General features: G+C 39.9%; 1 protein-coding gene across 1 annotated transcript in view; it reads right to left on the reverse strand.

Moving 5' to 3' along the window:
• The window catches only part of LOC112910145 (CHRNA7-FAM7A fusion protein), a 326,471-nt gene that overhangs the window by 280,489 nt on the left and 26,834 nt on the right, over nucleotides 1–19,148 (reverse strand). The window contains exons 2-3 of the mRNA XM_072737044.1: nucleotides 10,066–10,202; nucleotides 9,498–9,618 (exon numbers count right to left, since the gene is read on the reverse strand). The gene's annotated coding sequence lies outside the window, so the exon portion shown is untranslated. The remainder of the gene's footprint in view (nucleotides 1–9,497; nucleotides 9,619–10,065; nucleotides 10,203–19,148) is intronic.

Genomic DNA, 19,148 nt, shown 5'->3' on the forward strand with positions numbered 1-19,148 from the left:
TGGTCTCTTTGTAACAAATGGAGCCATGATTCTTCTGCAGGGACATAGCCCTGGCATTGCCACAGTGCTCCACATCAGCAATCTCTGGGTAGGGATTCATCCTTATTATGTGATTTGAAATTTTAATAGATTTCATCCTTATGTCACATCCACCATTGCCATTGCTGTTCTTTCTAACAGGCAGGAAGGTATTGTCATTTTAAAAATAGGGAAGTTGAGGCTCAGAAAAGCTAAGTGCCTACCCAGGGTCAAATGTATGTTCATAGTTAATGTAGTAACATTCAAGGATACAGAGACAGTGTTTAAAGACCCAGCTATATGATTGGTATATAGTAATTATATAGTATAATATATAACTTATATATAAATATTACATATTTTAAATTAATATAGTATATGCTAATGTCAATATAGTAAATATGGCATATTAATAATATGTTAATTATTAATATAATATATTGGTGTGTGTTATACATATTAAATATGATATTTAATCATTATATTTTTTATATATAATACAATATGATATAAAATGTAATTAGGGGATGCTTGGGTGGCTCAGCGGGTTAAGCATCCGCCTTCAGCTCAGGTCATGATCCCAGGGTGTGTGATCAAGGTCCATGGGCTCTCTGCTCAGCAGGGAGCCTGCTTCTCCTTCTACCTCTGCCTATTGCTCCTCCCGCTGTTCTGTCTCTCTCTCTGTCAAATAAATAAATAAAATCTTAAAAATATATGTATAAAACATAACTCTATATAATATAATAAAGGTAATATAAAGGTATCTTATTATATATTGGCACATAAATTTACATATAAGAAAATATATATTACATATAAATGCATATTATGTATAATGTATAATTACTATATATTAAATAAAAGTATTCATTTCATATTAACATAACATGATAAATTATGTTAAAATTAATGTATACATTATTATTCTCTGAAAACAACAAAACCACATGAGTAGAGATAAGGGGTCTCACATATTCTGTGGCCTATCATGGTTTCAGCCATGTGATGCTCCTGAGCATCTGTGAATGGGTGATGCAGAGTTCTTGTTGACTGGAGGCTGACAGAGGGAAGGAATGCCAGGCTGAAGTCTAAAAGGTTTTGATCAGATGGAAGGGGGCAATTTGCATGTGCAGAGGTGAAATCCTCAGCATATGAAGCACTGCAATACAAAAGCCCAAGATTAAGTCCTCTTTACTTTTTACCTTAAATTTGGAATCTTTTGTTCTTATGATGTTTAATATTCTTTTATTTCTTTTTATATTATCTTGAAATTTTAAAATAACTGTTATAGGCTAAATTGTGTGCCCCCCTCCTGAAATTCATATGTTGAAGTCCTAAGTCCCAGTACCTCAGAAAGTGACTGATTTGGAGATAGAATCTTTCAATGAGGTGCTTGAGTTAAAATGAGGTCATTAGGATAAGCGCTAACCAATTTGTGATGGAGGTTATTATGGAAGAGATCAGAACCCAGATGCATACAGAGGAGAGACCATGTGAGACACACAGAGATGCTGTCTTCAAGACAAGGAGAGAGGCTCCAGAAGAAACCAACAAGCTAAAACCTCAATCTCAGACTTCCAGCATCCAGAATTGTGAGCATATAAATTTCTGTTGTTTAAGTCACCTGGTCTGTGGTACTTTGTTACAGCAACCTTAGCAAATTAATACAATGATCATAATTGATCTAACATCCTTACAAATATGTAATGTAGAGATTGGACTCAATTTGCATAATTTAGTACTTAGTAATTATTTGATGATGAAGATGAGAATTGTGAATATAAATGTTCAGTAATGTTTTTATCATTGATATGCCTAGATATCTACATTGCTGTTATATCTGAACAGATAAAATCTAAGCGTAAAGCAAAGTAGAGTGGCACCATACTTTAATAGAATAAGGTCAGGGTTGGGTCCTAGATCTGCTAACAATTTACAGTAGATCTTGCATGGGTCTTTTCTACCCTGGACCTCTTTTCTTTTCTTTTTTTTTGCAGAAAAATGAGTGTTTGAATCTCTCCTACCTCTGGGTAAATGCTTTAAGTGAAAAATGACTTTCAAATCTCACCATTGTTATTATCCTAAAACCCAAAGAAAAAGACCATCACTTAAAGACTCATATTCTGGCACTAATCACCTCTTCTGGATTGATTTGTTACTTGAATCTCATATTCTGTAATCTGAAATATGTCTTGCCTCACCAACAAGAATATAACGTCTTTGAGAGGAATGGATGAATCTTATATTAATTTGCATCTCCTCCTGCATCTACTACTATTCTGTAATCATACTAGAAGTCTGACAAATGTCTATGTAATTAATTAGAGGATATTTCATGTGTGTGTGTATGTGTAGTAATAGTTTGGATTTTTAAAAGATTTTATTTATTCATGAGATACACAGAAAGAGAGAGGCAGAGACTCAGGCAGAGGGAGAAGCAGGCTCCATGCAGGGAGCCCAACGTGGGATTCGATCCTGGGACTTCAGGATCATGCCCTGAGGCTGAAGGCAGATGCGCTTAACCACTGAGCAACCCAGGAATCCCTAGTCTGGACTGTTTTGTTGAAGAAACTGAAATGAAACTAACTTGAGTCAAGAAGGGAACTATTGGCTAATAAAGCTAAGAGGTCCCAGAGCCAGAGCACCAATGTCATCAGGATTCCATCTTGCTTTTATCAACACATCTACTCTCTGTTAGCTTTAGTCTTTGGAAGGTCTGCCACAGGGTTATAAACCATATACCCTATCTTAGGAAAATATCCAAAAGAGAATTTTAATAAAAGATAAAAGTAGAAGAAAATAGACATCTTAAGATAGCGGAAATGATAAGAAAAACAAATGGATGAGAGACAGTGGGTGAGCTCCATCCTATTAGCCCCTGCCCATTTTTAGGAGTTTAAGTACTGGGGAGCCTCCAGGCTCCTTACCCTACCCCACAGCCTAGTCTAGCCTAGTCTCACCAGTACACAGGTAAGAGTATGGCAGAGCTGGGACTGGGGAGTATCTCCTTACTAACATATCCAGAGATAAAATCAACAAATCTCTCTTTTTCAGAGAACACTGGGTTAAGAAGAAGATTCATCTTTGACTTGACAGAAAGTAGTTTATATCCACAATGGTTGGGGTTTAGCATTCACAGTGAGAAAATCCACTTGAGCTTCCTTAACTGAAAGCTGGGGACAGGGCACAGATCTGCCTCTCTGGTCTTCTGTTTGCCCACAGAGTGATTTGCATTGAGAAGAATGGGAGTGGTGGGAACCATTGGAGCATGTCTACAAACCACCACACCATCAAAAATTAAAGCTGACTCTAGTGTTTCATCAGCTTCAGCCAAAAAAACATGGGTTTGCAGAGCTATGGCCTCCTGATAGCACAAAGCTCAGAGGAAATGGGCCGAGGGTGGAAGCCAAGATCCACTTAGAGGGTCCATGGGGACAGCTACCTGAATGTCCTCAAGCCAAGTGCCACATGGGGGACTGAGCCAGCATCTGCCCAGAAGAAGGAGCGAGTGCAAAATAGGAAAGACAGAGCCTGGCAGTGGTTACCAAGCACTGGAATGAGCATTAGCCACTGGGAACAGCTGGAGCAGGAACCTCATGCTGAAAGGAAGAATGTTTGACTCAGAGAGAGTGTCCTGTGCACTGTTCCTCAGGATGCTGCTCCAAATTCTCCCCTTCCATCAGGCTCCTGGTCACAGGAGGATTGGAAGACCAGCACCAAATTCCCCTCTGAGCCCACCAACATCACCCCAATTCCTAAAACTCCTATGGTACTATGGTCTCAAGCCCACCCCCTTACCTGTTCCAATCTCTCTCTCAGGCCATACACACAACTCTAACCTGTCCTACTGGTTCTTCATTGCCTGCCACCCTGCATACCAGGAAGCCCAGACAACAAATCTGCTCCTCAGAGTGAACCAAGATGGCTCTCTAGCTTCTACTCTTGGAGAGCTAGCTTCCTGCTCTCCTTTTTGTGCCTGACCACTCCACTCACAGCCTTTTAGATACCTTACTTCTTCAGCAATACCATCTGCTTATCTCAGTTCAGCTGAAGCCTTGCTTTTCGTTTGCCCCTGGTCCTGGTTTGAAGCAGGCTGGATATGTAATTCAAGAATGCCTTCTATTTGGTATCTCCATAGCCTCAAGGAAGATACTCATGAGTACCAAAACCCTGATTAGCACTGGAGGGGCCTCTTTAGGGGTGGTTATCACGGCTTCTCTTCCTGAGAGGGGGTACTCAGACAGCCCTGGCTAAATGTCTTCCCTCTACACCTCTGCCCATGCTGTTCCTGTGTCCAAAACACCATTGGCAGGTTTCTGTGTCCCTTCACTACTGTTTAAACAAACATTAAAGACCTCATCCAGGGACCCAGTTTCTGATCCCAAGGAACATACAGTTCTACCTTACTTGACCACTTCTATTGCACATGACAGCCTGCCACGCTGCTGCAGCTGTGTATGTGTATGTGGAGGGGGCATATGTGTCTGATTTTATAAACAAAGCAATTGGTATTATTGGCTTCAAAATTGTGCTTTCAGGTAGAAGTGAGTTGTATGTCTACCTGAACACATAATTATTATGAAGCCCATAACATCAATTACTTTGTTTATATTATATCAATTTGGTAAATTGATTCTTAATTGATCTATTCTTGATTCTTAATTTATTTAAGGGATGTCTGTCTGAATGACCTATCACAGCAGTGGCAGAATTCTGCCTGCAAGCAAAAGGGGCAGCAGAGAAGTAGTAAAGATCCCCTGTGTCTAGTGTTCTCTGCATGTCAGGCATTCAGTGCTCCATGGGTGTTAACCCACTGCATCCCTAGTCAGCTTCATGGGATAGCTACTATTATCACCCTCAGTTTGCACATAAGGAAAATGAGGCAAAGAGAGGCCACATAACTTCCCCAAAGTCAAGCCAGCACCCATATTTTCAGCCACTTTGTGCCATTTACCATCAGATGATCAGCCATGTTCTGGGCTCAGAGCTGGTACAGCAAGGACAAAGCATCAGAAGGCCTCCTCCTTGGTCCTCCAAGAAATACTAACTTCCCCAGAAAGTGAAGTGCTCGAGGGTTCTGTGCCTCTAACCCTCTCTTCTATGCGTATAAGGAATTTTTAATCTCTTAGTTACTAATAAGCCTAGGAAAGATATAAAATGCTGCCAATCGTGGTTGCTGAACTCAAGGTATTAATAGGGTGATTAGCAAAGTGGAAGCCAAGAGGGCTCACTTCTTTTTTGACTACATAGAATCTTATGTGCAACCCAGAGAGTCCCATGGAGGAACTAAGCCTCCTTTTAGCAGCCAGTACCAGCTTTCCAGCCATGTGAGTGTCTGCCTTTGAAGTGGATTCCCCAGCCCAGTCAAGCCTTTGGATCATGTAGCCCCAGCTGGCAGCCTGATTGAAACCCCATGGGAGTCCCTGAGTGACAGGTACCCAGTCAAGCTTCACTGGGATCCTGATCCAGAGAAACTATGCAAGTTAGTAACTGTTTGTTGTGTTAAGATGCTAAATTTGGGGTAACTAAAACTGATAGTAAGATTTTGTATTTGCATGTAAAATTTCCTGCATTAGATTTTGGATTCCTTAAAATGATCATTTAGGTTCATCATGTTGCATCTAGCACAGTTTCTAAAACCTGATACATTTCCCAAATGTTCATTGCATCCATAAATAAATGAATGGATTTATGATCAACTTCAGGGCTAATTCTATTCAGCACAAATTTAGTAAGAACCTAATTGAAGTCAGGTATTGAACTAAATTCTGAGACCTGTCTGAGTTGGGGTCCTCAGAAGTCAACTATGAGATAAGGCTATGAGCATGTGTAGAGTCATCCCAACCAAGGCTCGTTGCTGGGTTCTCTCTCACAACTCCCCACATACTTCTCTGGTTGAAGGCTGCTTCAGGGTATCTACACCCTGCCATTCCTGGCTTGTCCCATGAGTGAATGAGTCCAACTCCACTCCCAACATGAGAACACAAGTGTTCGGGCAGAGAACCTCAGGCACATGCAGTACATAGCCTTTGGCATAGGCAGGGCACCAGTAGCATCTTCCATTGAATAAAGTCTAAGACAAATGCCTAAATATTTAGGAGCTCAGACTATAGTAAAAAGAATGTCTAATTATAGTACAATATTAGCAGTAAATAATAAAAATAAGTTGCTAAGTTATGAATGTTCTTACTGCCTAGAGGGTTGTAGAAGCCTTCACAAGGAGGTGACATAAGAACCAGGACTTTGAAGTGAGTGAGAATTCTCCTGAAAGATAAAGCAGGGACAGTGTGCTGGGAGGAAGGCACAGCACATACAAAGGCATCAAAGTGAGAGTGCACATCATGTGTCACAGAATGGGAAATGCCTACTGGCATCTCACATCCCAGTTGTGGGAGCCAGCAAGAAAGGATAAGTTTGCAACTAAGGTCTCCTTAGCTATGGAGATATTTCTTGATGGCAGATGTACTATCACTAGCAGGAAATCTAAACACCACAAGGATTAGAGACTATATTCCTGATACTCCCAACTTTCCCAACACTCCCAATATTCCCCCAAATTTCCAACATTACCAAGACTCCCGATATTCCCAACTTTCCCAATAATCACCAAATTTTCAACATTTCCAACACTCTCAACACCCCTGATATTCTGACAACCCCAACACTCCCTGCATGTCTGACAATTCAGTGCTCACCAAATTTTCAACATTTCCAACACTCTCAACACCCCTGATATTCTGACAACCCCAACACTCCCTGCATGTCTGACAATTCAGTGCTCCCAGGAAGCAGCATCTCACGCCAAATGAGATCCTGGCCTATGAAGTTTAAATAAGGCAGGGAGTAGCCCTTGCCATGATGAATAAGGATTGAGATCTTTCCTGCCTGTTTTGTGACTACTGGGCAACTGAAACCCTTGCCTGTATTTAGAGATTGTTAAAGACAAAACGTTTGCATCCCACTAAAATTCATATGTTGAAGCTGTAACCCCCAATGTGATGGTGTTAGGAAGTGAAGCCTTTGGAGGGTGATTAGGTTTAGATGAAGTCATGAGAGTGGAGCCTCCATAATGGATTAGAGACACCTAAGAAGAGATACCACAGAGCTTGCTTTTTTTTTCTGCCCTGTGAGGACACAGTGAGAAAGAGGCCATCAGCAAGCCAAGAAGCAGGTCCTAACTAGAACCTGGCATGTTGGCACTCTAATTTTGGAGTTCTAGCCTCCATATCTGTGAGAAATAAATGTTTATTGTTTAAGCTACCCAGTGTACAGTATTTTGTTATGACAGCCTAAGCTGCCTTATAGAGACTGTGTTAGAATATTACTCTTAGAGAGGCAGAGACTTGCTTTTAATGGCAGGAGCCAGGAGGGTTCAGATATTCCTGTTCATTAATCTCAGATGCTAGAATACAGGCTGTGACCTGGACCCATAGCATGCAAGTCTGCAGAGAACATAAAAGTGCAGGGGCAGTTTTCAGGTGACAGTGATACCTGAGGACCTCAAACATCATCACGGCCCTTTGCTAGAGTGGGGACACCTGAGGTAATAATAAATGGGGGCCTGGTTCAGGCCTCTCACAGGGGAGGGCATTGCTAGAACTATGTGACTAAGACACGTAAAGTACTCCTGGCACACAATCATCATTCAGTTCATAGCTATTGTTGCTATTTCATTTTTTGCTGATGATTTGTGGGCTTCCCAATAGGAATCCTTTCCCACATAGGATGGATGGTTTTGATCTAACAGCGTTCTTCTTAACCAAAGCTTTGCTTTCATAGATATTTCTTTCTGAACTACCACACTCATGCCAAGCTGCACACCAAAGGAGGTGAATTGCTATCACCTATTCCTTTACATAAGATCATTCCTTATTTGGAGTTTTATAGATACAGAAGAAAAATTGTTCCCAACATTATTATTGTTATTTGAAAGTCTAATGGATTTATTATTTTTGTGTATGTTTTTGTCTAGGAATAAAAAAAAAAACATGGCAATTTTGTATGTCTTTGTTTTTTGGTAGTTTCCATAGCAGTAAAATATTCACTCAATAATGACATTTACAACTTTTCAACTTCAGGTAGGATTACATCTATTTGCACTTTAAATCCTTGGCAATAAAGCTTTCTTCCACCTATATCTCTGTTTTATTACGTGCTTAAAATTTGCTCTAAAAGATAAATAAGATGGAGTAGCAGGATATGAATCTAGAAGTTTTCAAGAAATGCTGATTTATGTTCATATAACATGATTAGTTTTTAAGCACCCTTCCACTGGTGGCAGAAATGAAATTTTAGCCTGACTGGCTACACACAGACTCTCTCTCTCTCTCTCTCTCTCTCTTCATGTGTGTGTGCTTCTTACTACAGATTATGGCTGTGTTTTATATGGTCCCTTAGTGCCATGGCCTTAGAAGTGGGTGGGGATGGGTATCTGTTCTCTGATATGTCATCTTCAATCTGCCATCCTCTGAGAGGTGCATCTTCATAGCTAGTCTCTGATGTGTGCAGGCTTCTGGTTACCTTTCACTTCTGAATGCAGGGCTCCTTCATCCAACCTTCTCCCAGATACTTTAGGCTATTCTTAGGGACCTAGAAGTAGTCCCTAAGACTACTTGAAGCCTTTGCCATTCTGGAGCTTTAGGAAGTCGGTGTAAGTTCAGTGCTCTTCTGTGCTACTCTTGACATCTACTTCTCAGGCAAATCTAGAGTAAAAGGGAATTCTGTGATGCCATATGTATTCAATAGCCTATGTAACCACAGAGCCAGGACCATGTCTATGATGGGTGGGAGTAAGGTACTCAGAATTCTTCCAAGCAAGTGGGGTCCTCTATATTCCTAGATTCCCTGAGTCGTCTGGATTCTTCCCTACCCTCTGGTCATCTCTACTCGTTTTCTCTGCCAGGGCTCTGACTTCTTGGGCAGTGCCCTGGGATCTTGCTCAGGGTCTCATGACTCTACATTTTCCCCTTTTCCTCTCTAGTTTCTTCTATTCTCTCCAGTCCATGAAAACTTGATCTCCTATTCAGGATGAGAAAAACTAAATCAAAATGGGCACATTATTGTTTGTCAGGGCCTGAATTTAGATACTCAAAATGCTTTCATCTCATACTATAGTTTCAGACATGATTTTCAAAAAAATCCAGTTTTGAGATGTTAAAAGTAGATTGTATAATGCAAACTCTCTCTCCCTCTCTCTTTCTCTCTCTCTCTCTCTCTCTCTTCCCCCATCCTCCCTCTGTGTTCCCACCCTGTATGGTACATACAATGTACCCTGGCTGATGCCTCAATGGGGGTAAGGCTAAAGGACACTTGGAAGTACTGTGGGAAAAGAATTTGTTGTTTCTCTATCAAAATACTACCCCGCTGCACATATAAATATTTGAACACCACCTGCAAAGGATTTTTGCACCTATCAGATTCATTAGTGGTGCTAAATAATGGCTGAGTTGTGAATTGTTGAAGATCACAGGCTAGGGTACCTTAAGAGACCAGGTTTCACCAGGAGCTGTGGGAGAAGCCTGTAGTATGGTCTGCGGAGTGCTCAATCCTGACATCCAGTGTTGTGGCAGTGGCCCTGAGGACTCCTCTAGCAGCATGGATCTGTGTAGAGGAAAATGGGGAGACTTGGAAACATTTGGCTTGGGGATTTAATGACACAGCATGAGTACATTCCTAATTTGTCTCCCTTCTTATCCTGTCATAACATAAAGGGAAAAATAGGCACAGTGGAGGCTGAAGGGCATTCTAGGGGCTTCCTTTCTCTGGCCACTCTCCACATAGGGCTTCAGAGACTGCTGTGGACAGGGCTGGGTACACAGCTGATTTACCTGGATCCAGGTCTTCTTAATATCCTTACTCTGTCCACATAAATGCAGCCCTCAGCGCTCCACTCCCTTTAAATAAAGATATCAATATTGATCCCTTTTCCCTCGCATTCCTTCAGAACTATGCTGATATAATAATTTAAGCTGGATTGTTTCTAGTTTAACTACCACTGCTCCAGGCTGGAATTGCATTTTCCCCTTGGAATGTGTGGAGTTTACTTACCTTACCTAAGGAAGGAATTTCTACTGCAGTTGGGAAGGGGGGGAGGTGTTTTGGCCTCTGCCCTCAAGTCACACACCACTGTTCCTCTGTGCTTTTTTCAGGCTGGCACTGAATGGCCAAAATCACCATGCTTCTTCCTAAAATAGGAAGAGAAAAATACAGAAGGTGGGTGCTAATGAGCTAGGTTTGAAGGTATCTGGGCTGACAAAGTCTGATATTTGGAGGGAATATATAGGAGCAAGAAATGTGTGGATGAAGTTATGGAATTTGGGAAATATCACAAGTATTTAGAATATTAAAAACAAACAAATAAAAACCTGGATCCAAAATATGAGTTTTCAGAGGCACAGCATTCTCATCTCTCTGGGATATTATGTGTGACCATGTGTGCCTCACACACTAATCTGGTTGTTACAAAACACCATGGAACCCTCTCAGTCCTTCAGGGTTTCCTCTAGTTTTCATCTGGGGCTTTCAACTTGGGCTCAAGGATGCTCTTAGGAATAGTGTCCATACTGGTTCTTGCAACAGAAAATGCCACTTTTAGAAGCCCTATTCTGTACTCACCTATCCCAAGAAACCTGGGCCATCACTGTTCAGTAGGGACCCTCATCAAAGAAAGAAAAATGGTTTCCAAACACAAAAGTTCCCAAAAGATGTGATGGGCATTTTTCCCTGGAATTTGGAGGGATGGTTGAATTATTAAATAAGATGTTGGTGCTAGTTCTGTGTAGTCAAGAGATCTGAACTGATGAGAGAGTCAAATATCCTCAATCCACAAAATGTTGGATTTGGGGAAGGACTGCAGAAATCTTTGATTCTGACTCTTTTTTGTGGTGTTAAGGACTACAGTATTCCGGTTGGGCTGCTGTAACAAAGTACTGTAGACCAAGTGGCTTAAACAACATTTATTTTCTCACAGTTCTGGAGGCTAGGAGTCCAACATTGAGGTGTCAGCGGAGCTGTTTCTCCTGAGGCCTCTTTGGCTTGTCTCTCCTTGGTCATCTTCTCACTGTGTACTCATATGGCCTTTCCCCTGTGTCTTCCCCACTGGTATTTCTCCCTCTTCTTATAAGGACACCAGTCACATTGGATTAGGGTCCTACCCTATGATCTCATTTAACTTTAATTACCTTTTACCTCATTTAACTTTAATTACCCTTTAAATGTGCTATACCCTAATATAACCAGATAGGGATTAGGGTTTCAAAATAGGGGAGGGGGAGGACAGTGCAGTATATTGCAAGGACCCATTCTGCTACTTCATGACTAAAACAAGAAAGCATTACATTATCTGCTGGCTCCAAAATAATCAAGGGTATGAAAATAATAAGTTAGATGATACAGTGAAAAGTATTCAGGAATGAAATTGGACATATCAGGATTGAATCAGGTCTCTGTAATCCACTGGTTGAGACAATGCAAGTCACTTTGCTTCCTTGAGTCTCTATTTCTTCATTTGGAAAACAGGGGAAAAGATATATATCCTTCATGGATGAGAGTATTAGAAATCATGTTGGTAAAATGAGTACTCACAAAAGGATAGATGTTATTGTGAACCATTGGCATCATTCTGAACATTCCATGGGATCCCAAAGTTCAGTTAGGCCCTTGGTCCCTCTGTGAGAAGCATTTATCTGGAGGATTCCTGCACATTGTGCTATGGGACCATGCAACAACCCTGGATACACCATACTTGACAGTGAGCCTAAGGCCAGACACATCCAGGAACTTGACATAACACTACTTCTCCCATGATAACATTATGGAATTTTTCTGTGGGATGGATCCTGAATGAATATCTGACTTCCCATGAGGACTGGATCTGCTGCTGAGCATGTACCTCAAACCTCACCATATCTACCAATATTCTAACACAAACTTCTTCACATGTGATCTTCTGAACAAGCTCTTTCTGTATCTTACAATCTGGAAAAGCTTTTATTAAAAAGAAATAGATAGATATCTTTCATAATAATTAACAGGACTACATGTGGGACTTACTCAAGATTGTAAACTAGAACATGGATTTTACAGTTACATTGAAATTCCTATCACTGTAGGAATGTTCTACCAAGATCTGGGGTCAAGGAAAGGGCTGAGGAAGGAGGCCAAGCAGAAAAGGGGAAGCTGGGGTGACTGATCACAATGACAAAGGAGGCCAAACAATGGGACAGGGAGAACTATCTCTGGAAATAAAAATTGTTGGGCAGCCTGGGTGGCTCTGTGGTTTAGCACCACCTTCAGCCCAGGGCGTGATCCTGGAGTCCCAGGATCAAATCCCACATCAGGCTCCCTGTGTGGAGCCTGCTTCTCCCTCTGCCTATGTCTCTGCCTCTCTCTCTGTTTCTCTCATGAATAAATAAAATCTTTAAAAAAAAAAAGAAAAAAATCGTTAACTTAAATGTCCAAATAAAATACAGCAAAAGGGTTTTATGTTTGAAACAACTACTTAAAAAAATAGATAAATGAAACAATGGTTTTATGTCACTTGACAGAGACAGCAAAGGATAGTGATCCCTCAGAGACGGGAAATGAAAGAGCAACCCCTAAAATTGCCTTGCGTTTCCTGATTACAACACAGAGTGGTAGAACTAACGCAGAGCCCAGAAGATGGCTTGAATGGAGGAGACAAAACTGAGATTCCAGAATAAGGCATGTAGAGTAAAGCAACAGAGTACCAGAGATGAGAGAGCTGCAAAAAGCCCTTGAGTGGTCTGCAGAATATAATCAAGGCACATGTGTGAAGAAACTACCAGAGGCTGTAGAAAAAGTCTCTTAAAAGGATCAGAGGGAACAGTGCCTGCACTCACATGGACCAAAAATCATATCTGTACTGTACTGGTGGAAAATTTATAAGGTATTGGGTACTGGTGGAAAATTTATAAGGTATTGGGTAGAATGCTAGGAACAGACTTGCATCACTTATAGGTGATAACTAGCCCTTTATTGAACACTAGATCCTATCTAGCAAATCTTAAAAGCAGAACCCTAAAGGATCAAACTTTTTCTATGTAACCTAATGGCAAACTGAACTCAAGAATATTTGTAGGGGTGAGGCATGTAAGTGGCTCAGTTGGTTAGATGCCTGCCTTTGGCTCAGGTCAGGATCCAGGGTCCTGGGATTGAGCCCTGCATGAGGCTCTTTGCTTAGTGGGGAGTCTGCTTCTCCCCCTCCTGCTTTTGCTTCTGCTCTCTCTCTCTGTCAAATGAATAACTAAAGTCTTAAAAAAAAAAAAAAGAATATTTGTAAGGGCACTTAGTTGGCTCAGTCAGTAGAGCATGTGATTCTTGATCTCATGTTTATGAGTTCAAGTTCCACATTAGGCATGAAGCCTACTTTAAAAAATATATATTTGTAGGAATACAAAAAGTCCATCATGTAACAAGAAACCTCACAAATCAGACAAAAGTGAAAAAGAATCAGACATGCAAAGAAGCAGGAAAATGGTCTGTGACAGATACATTAGAGTTAGCAGAAAAGAACATTAGAGTTGTTATTATGATTTTATTCCAGGTGTTCAAAAATATTTAAATAGAGACATGACCCCAAAAAACTTCTAAAAATATAAATGATAAGTCTGAGATGAAAAAAATACAATATACTACATAAATTAAGGGCATGTTAGTCATTTCAGAACAACACATTTGTGAATTTGAAGACACAACAATGAAAACTATACAAGAACAAACACAGAGAAAAATAAGTAAATGAATGAAAAAAATGCTGTGTAACAAAACTTTAAGTCGTCTAATATGTGTGCAACCAGTATTTGTAGAGGGGGAAGGGCAGAAAAAAAGTGAAGAAATAATAGCCAAAAACATTTCAAATTTGATAAAAATTACAGATCCAAATATGAAAGATATTTAACAAATTCCAAGCACAAGCCACATTGAAAAAAAAAACACCAAGGTACATCATAATCAAATTGCTCAAAACCCCTTATATAGAGAAAATCTTTAAAATATCCATGAAAAAATAGTTGTCCTATATCCAGGAACAAAAATCAGGATGACAGTAAATTTCTTATTAAAAGTAAAAAATAAGGCAAGCAATAAGACAGGGGACATTGTTAAAGCACTGAAAGTAAAAACTGTCAACCTAGATTCCTATAGCCAGAAAAAATACATTTCAAAAATTAAGATAAAATAAAGACATTTTCAGACATATAAAGCCAAAATAATTCATTACTACATAACAAGGAAATCCAACAGGCAGAAGAAAGTTAGAATATAGATATACACACAGAATGAAGGGACCAGAAATGGTAACAACATTGGGCAAATATACACGATTATTTCTTAATATTTAAATTTATTTAAAAGAAGATTGTTTAACCAATAGTAATAGTGTGGGCTTTATAAAATATATAAAATCATATGGATAACAATAATAGCACAAAAGCCAGGATAACTAAAATATATATTGTTGTACAGTTCTTATGTTATACTTGAAGTGTTAAAACATCACGTGAAGATATATTGTGATAGATTAGAGGTATTCTATAAATCACAAAGTAGAGGGAAGGGCAAGGTGGCAGAAGAGTAGGGGTCCTCAAATAACCTGGCCCTACAAACTTACCTAGATAACTCTCAAAACATCCTGAACTCAATTTGATATTTAAAGAGAGAGCAGCTGGAATGCTACAGAGAGAAAATTTTTCTCTTCTAACAAGATAGGAAGGTGAAAAAATTAAAATAAAAAAGAATAAAGTGGGGGAGGGGAACTGCAAGTAGCCAGGCTAAAGCAGAGCAGCAAATGCCTGGAGGCATCCCCAACCCTGGAGAAGCAGGAACTTTAGAAATCTGGCTGGAGTTTTCTCTGATAGAAAAGTGCTTAGGAGGGAAATTGAGCAGAATTACAGGAGGGACAGTAAGGCCTCAAGACTCCCAGAGTCACTATAAGAGGAGGGGCACCCAGGGGAAAGCTCACCACAAACCAAGGTTGGATATATGTAAGGACTGGAGCACCACAGCTGGAGGGGCATTTGGGAGGAGAAGCAAGTTGGTTAGGTCGGCTGGCTCCAGATGGAGGTTAGGTGGGCCTCTGGGAGAGGCAGTCCCCAGGAGTGCAGGTCCAACAGCACAGGGCCCTGGATCCCAGGGCACCCAAGCCAACAAAGCTAGTGATCCTGCATTCCCTCTGGACAAGCAGAAGCAGGGAGGGCACAGGAAAGCAAGAACTCTCTTGCCCTTGGGCGCCCTGTAAGCTGTGCAGATCAGTGCACCCTGCCTGTCACCAGGAACATCTAGGCCAGTGAGGACTAGGTATAGTTAGTTACTCCATGGGAGCTGGACTCCAGATATGGAAATCTGGCTGCTACCATTGTTGTTTTTCCTTTGTTTCACCTGTGTCTGGGAGAGGCGGGGCCTCTAGAGAACAAAGGTCTCACAGGATAAACAGCTTCCATTGAGCCAGGCACCAGGTAGGGGGTGAGGTATCTCCATCCAGGCACAGATACCTGAAAATCAGCACAGCAGGCCCCTCCCCCAGGAAACCAGCTGGAAGGACAGGGGAAGAGCAAGTTCTTGACCAAGCAGCACTGGAAAGCTCCAGGACTGAGGGAAAATAGTATATAGAACTAGAGGGTCCTTTTTTTAGTTTTTCCCTTACAATTCATTTTTATATCAGACTAAAAATTTCCAGTATATTTTCTCTTTTCCCCCTGGACTACAGTATATTACAATGGTGGAAGTTAATACCTTCTAAAACAGTACCAACATACCCAGATCCAAATGGAACACCATGCTGGTTTATTCTGTAAGATTATATTCTCTCTTCATTCCCATTCTGCTCCCCTATTTTATCTTGTTTATGTTTTTGTGTTCAATGTGGGGGCTTTTTTAAATAAATTAATTTTTTATTGGTGTTCAATTTACCAACATACAGAATAACACCCAGTGCTCATCCCGTCAAGTGTCCCCCTCAGTGCCCGTCACCCATTCACCCCCACCCCCTGCCCTCCTCCCCTTCCACCACCCCTAGTTCATTTCCCAGAGTTAGGAGTCTTTATGTTCTGTCTCCCTTTCTGATATTTCCCACACATTTCTTCTCCCTTCCCTTATATTCATTCCCTTTCACTAATGTGGGGTCTTATATAAGTATTGCTGGTTTATATAAGTTTGAGATTGTGATATTCTAACATACAGAACAAAATACACTCAGAATCAAGATGATCACCCTCTAACACCCCTCAGGTAGACTACATTCTCTCTCCACTACCACTTCCTCACCACCACATCTCTGTTCTTTTCTTTCTTTTTCCTCTTTCTTTACTTTTTTCTTTTTTCTTTGTTTTTTGGATTTTTTATTTTACTACTTGTTTTAAAATTTGTTTTTCATTTTAGTGGTCCTTTTGATTTATTTTTTCTGTTCTCCTTTTTCTTGTATTTTCTGGTCTCTGACCTCTTCAGAATCATCTAAGGTGTATTTGACTTAGATCATGGTTGATATTTTTGACTCAGCCCACTCATGGCCACTCTGCACTGGACAAAATGACTGGAAGGAATAATTCACCACAAAAGAAAGAAGCTGAAAAAGTACTCTGCCACAGAGTTACAGAATTTGGATTTCAATACAATGTCAGAAATCCATTTCAGAAGTACAATTATTAAGCAACTGGTGGTTCTGGGAAAAAGCATAAAGGATTCTAGAGACTTTTTAACTGCAGAATTGAGATCAAATCAGGCTAAAATTAAAAATAGATGAAATGAGACGCAATTCAAACTGGATATTCTAACTGCTAGGGTTAATGAGGTGGAAGAGTGAATGACATTGAAGACAAGTTGATGGTAAGGAAGGAAGTTGAGGAAAAAAGAGAAAAAATTATGAGCCCACAAGAAAAGGCTGAGGGAAATAAATGAGAGCTTGAGAAGGAAGAATATATGTCTAATTGGGATTCCAGAAGAGCCTGAGAGAGAGGATGACAAAGTTTACTTGAAAAAAATCATAAATGAGAACTTCCCAAATCTGGGGAAGGAAAAAGGCATTCATATCTAAGAGATAGAGAATATTCCCACCACCCCAAAAAAGCCAATAAAAAACATTCAACACCTCGACATTAATAGTGAAACTCGAAAATTTCAAAGATAAAGAGAAAATCCTTAAAGCAGCAAGAGACAAGAGATTCTTAACTTATATGGGGAGAGATATTAGATTAACATCAGACCTCTCCACAGAGACCTGGAACACCAGAAAGGTCTGGCATGATATATACAGGGCACTAAATGAGAAGAACATGTAGCCAAGAATACATTATGCAGCAAGCCTCTCATTTAGAATAGAAGGAGAGATAAAGAGCTTACAGGATAGGGCATTGAAAGAATATGTGACCACCAAAGCAGCTCTGCAAGAAATATTAAGGGGGACCCTGTAAAAGAAAGAGGAAGCCCAAAGAAACAACCAACAAACATAATGACTGAATAGGTAGTACTATGACACTAAATTCATATCTTTCAACAGTTACTCTTAATGTGAATGGGTGAAATTATTCCATCAAAAAAAATCAGGGTATTGGACTGGATAAAAAATCAAGCCCCATCTATATGGTGTCTACAAGAGACTCATTTTAGACCTAAGGACACCTACAGCCTGAAAATGAAGAGGTGGAGAACAATTTACCATTCAAATGGTCCACAAAAGAAAGTGGGGGTAGCCATCCTCATATCAGATAAATTAAAGTTTATCCTAAAGACTATAGTAAGAGATGAAGAGTGACAGTATATCATACTTAAAGGGTCTATCCAACAAAAAGACCTAACTATCATGAGTATTTATGCCCTAATGTGGGAGTGGCCAAGGATATCAATCAATTAATAACCAAAGTAAAGACATACTTAGATAATAAAACACTAATAGCAGGAGACTTCAACATGGCACTTTCAGCAAATGACAGATATTCTAAGCACAACATCACTAAAAAAACAAGGGCCTTAAATGATACACTGGACCAAATAGATTTCACTGATATATACAGAACTTTTCATCTGAACACAACTGAATACACATTCTTCTCAAGTGCACATGGAACTTTCTCCAGAATAGATCACATACTGTGTCACAAATCAGGTCTCAACCAATACCAAAAGATTGGGATTGTCCCCTGCATATTTTCAGACCACAATGCTTTGAAACTAAAACTCACTCACAAGAAGATTTTTGGAACAAACTCAAACACATGGAGGTTAAAGAGCATCCTACTGAAAGATGAATGGGTCAATCAGGAAATTAAGGAAGAATTAAAAAGATTCATGGAAACTAATGAGAATGAGATACAACCGTTCCAAATCTTTGGGATGCAGCAAAAGCAGTTCTACATTGCAATACAAGCCTCCCTCAAAAAATTGGAAAAAACTCAAATACACAAGCTAACCTACCTAAAGGAATTGGGAAAAGAATAGCAAGTAAAACATACACAAGGCAGAAGAAGAGAGATAAGAAAGATTCAAGCACATCTCAATGAAATAAAGACAAGAACAGTAGAATAGATCTACGAAACCAGGAATTGGTTCTTTGAAAGAATTAATAAGATAGATAAACCCCTACCCAACCTTATTAAAAAGAAACGAGAAAAAATTTGAATTAGTAAAATCACAAAAGAAAGAGGAGAGATCACAAACAATACCAAGGAAATACAAACAGTTTTAAAATGTATTATGAACAGCTATATGGCAACAAATCAGACAATCTAGAAGAAATGGATGTATTTCTGGAAAACCACAAATTACCAAAACTGGAAGAGGAAGAAATAAAAAAAAACCTGAACAGGCCAATAACCAGCGAGGAAATTGAAGCAGTCATCAAAAACCTCCCAAGACACAAAAGTCCAAGGCCAGATGGCTTCCCAGGGGAATTCTATCAAACCCTTAAAGAGGAAGTAATACCTATTCTACTAAAGCTGTTTCAAAGGATAAGAAAGGGATGGGATACTTCCAAACTCATTTTATGAAGCCAGCATTACCAAATGCTAATTCCAAAACCAAAGATCCCACCAAAAAGGAGAATTATAGACCAATATCCCTGATGAACACAGATGCAAAAATTCTCAACAAGACAATAGCCAGTAGGATCCAACAGTACATTA

Source organism: Vulpes vulpes, chromosome 14 (assembly GCF_048418805.1).
Source record: "Vulpes vulpes isolate BD-2025 chromosome 14, VulVul3, whole genome shotgun sequence".
Taxonomy (NCBI): domain Eukaryota; kingdom Metazoa; phylum Chordata; class Mammalia; order Carnivora; family Canidae; genus Vulpes; species Vulpes vulpes.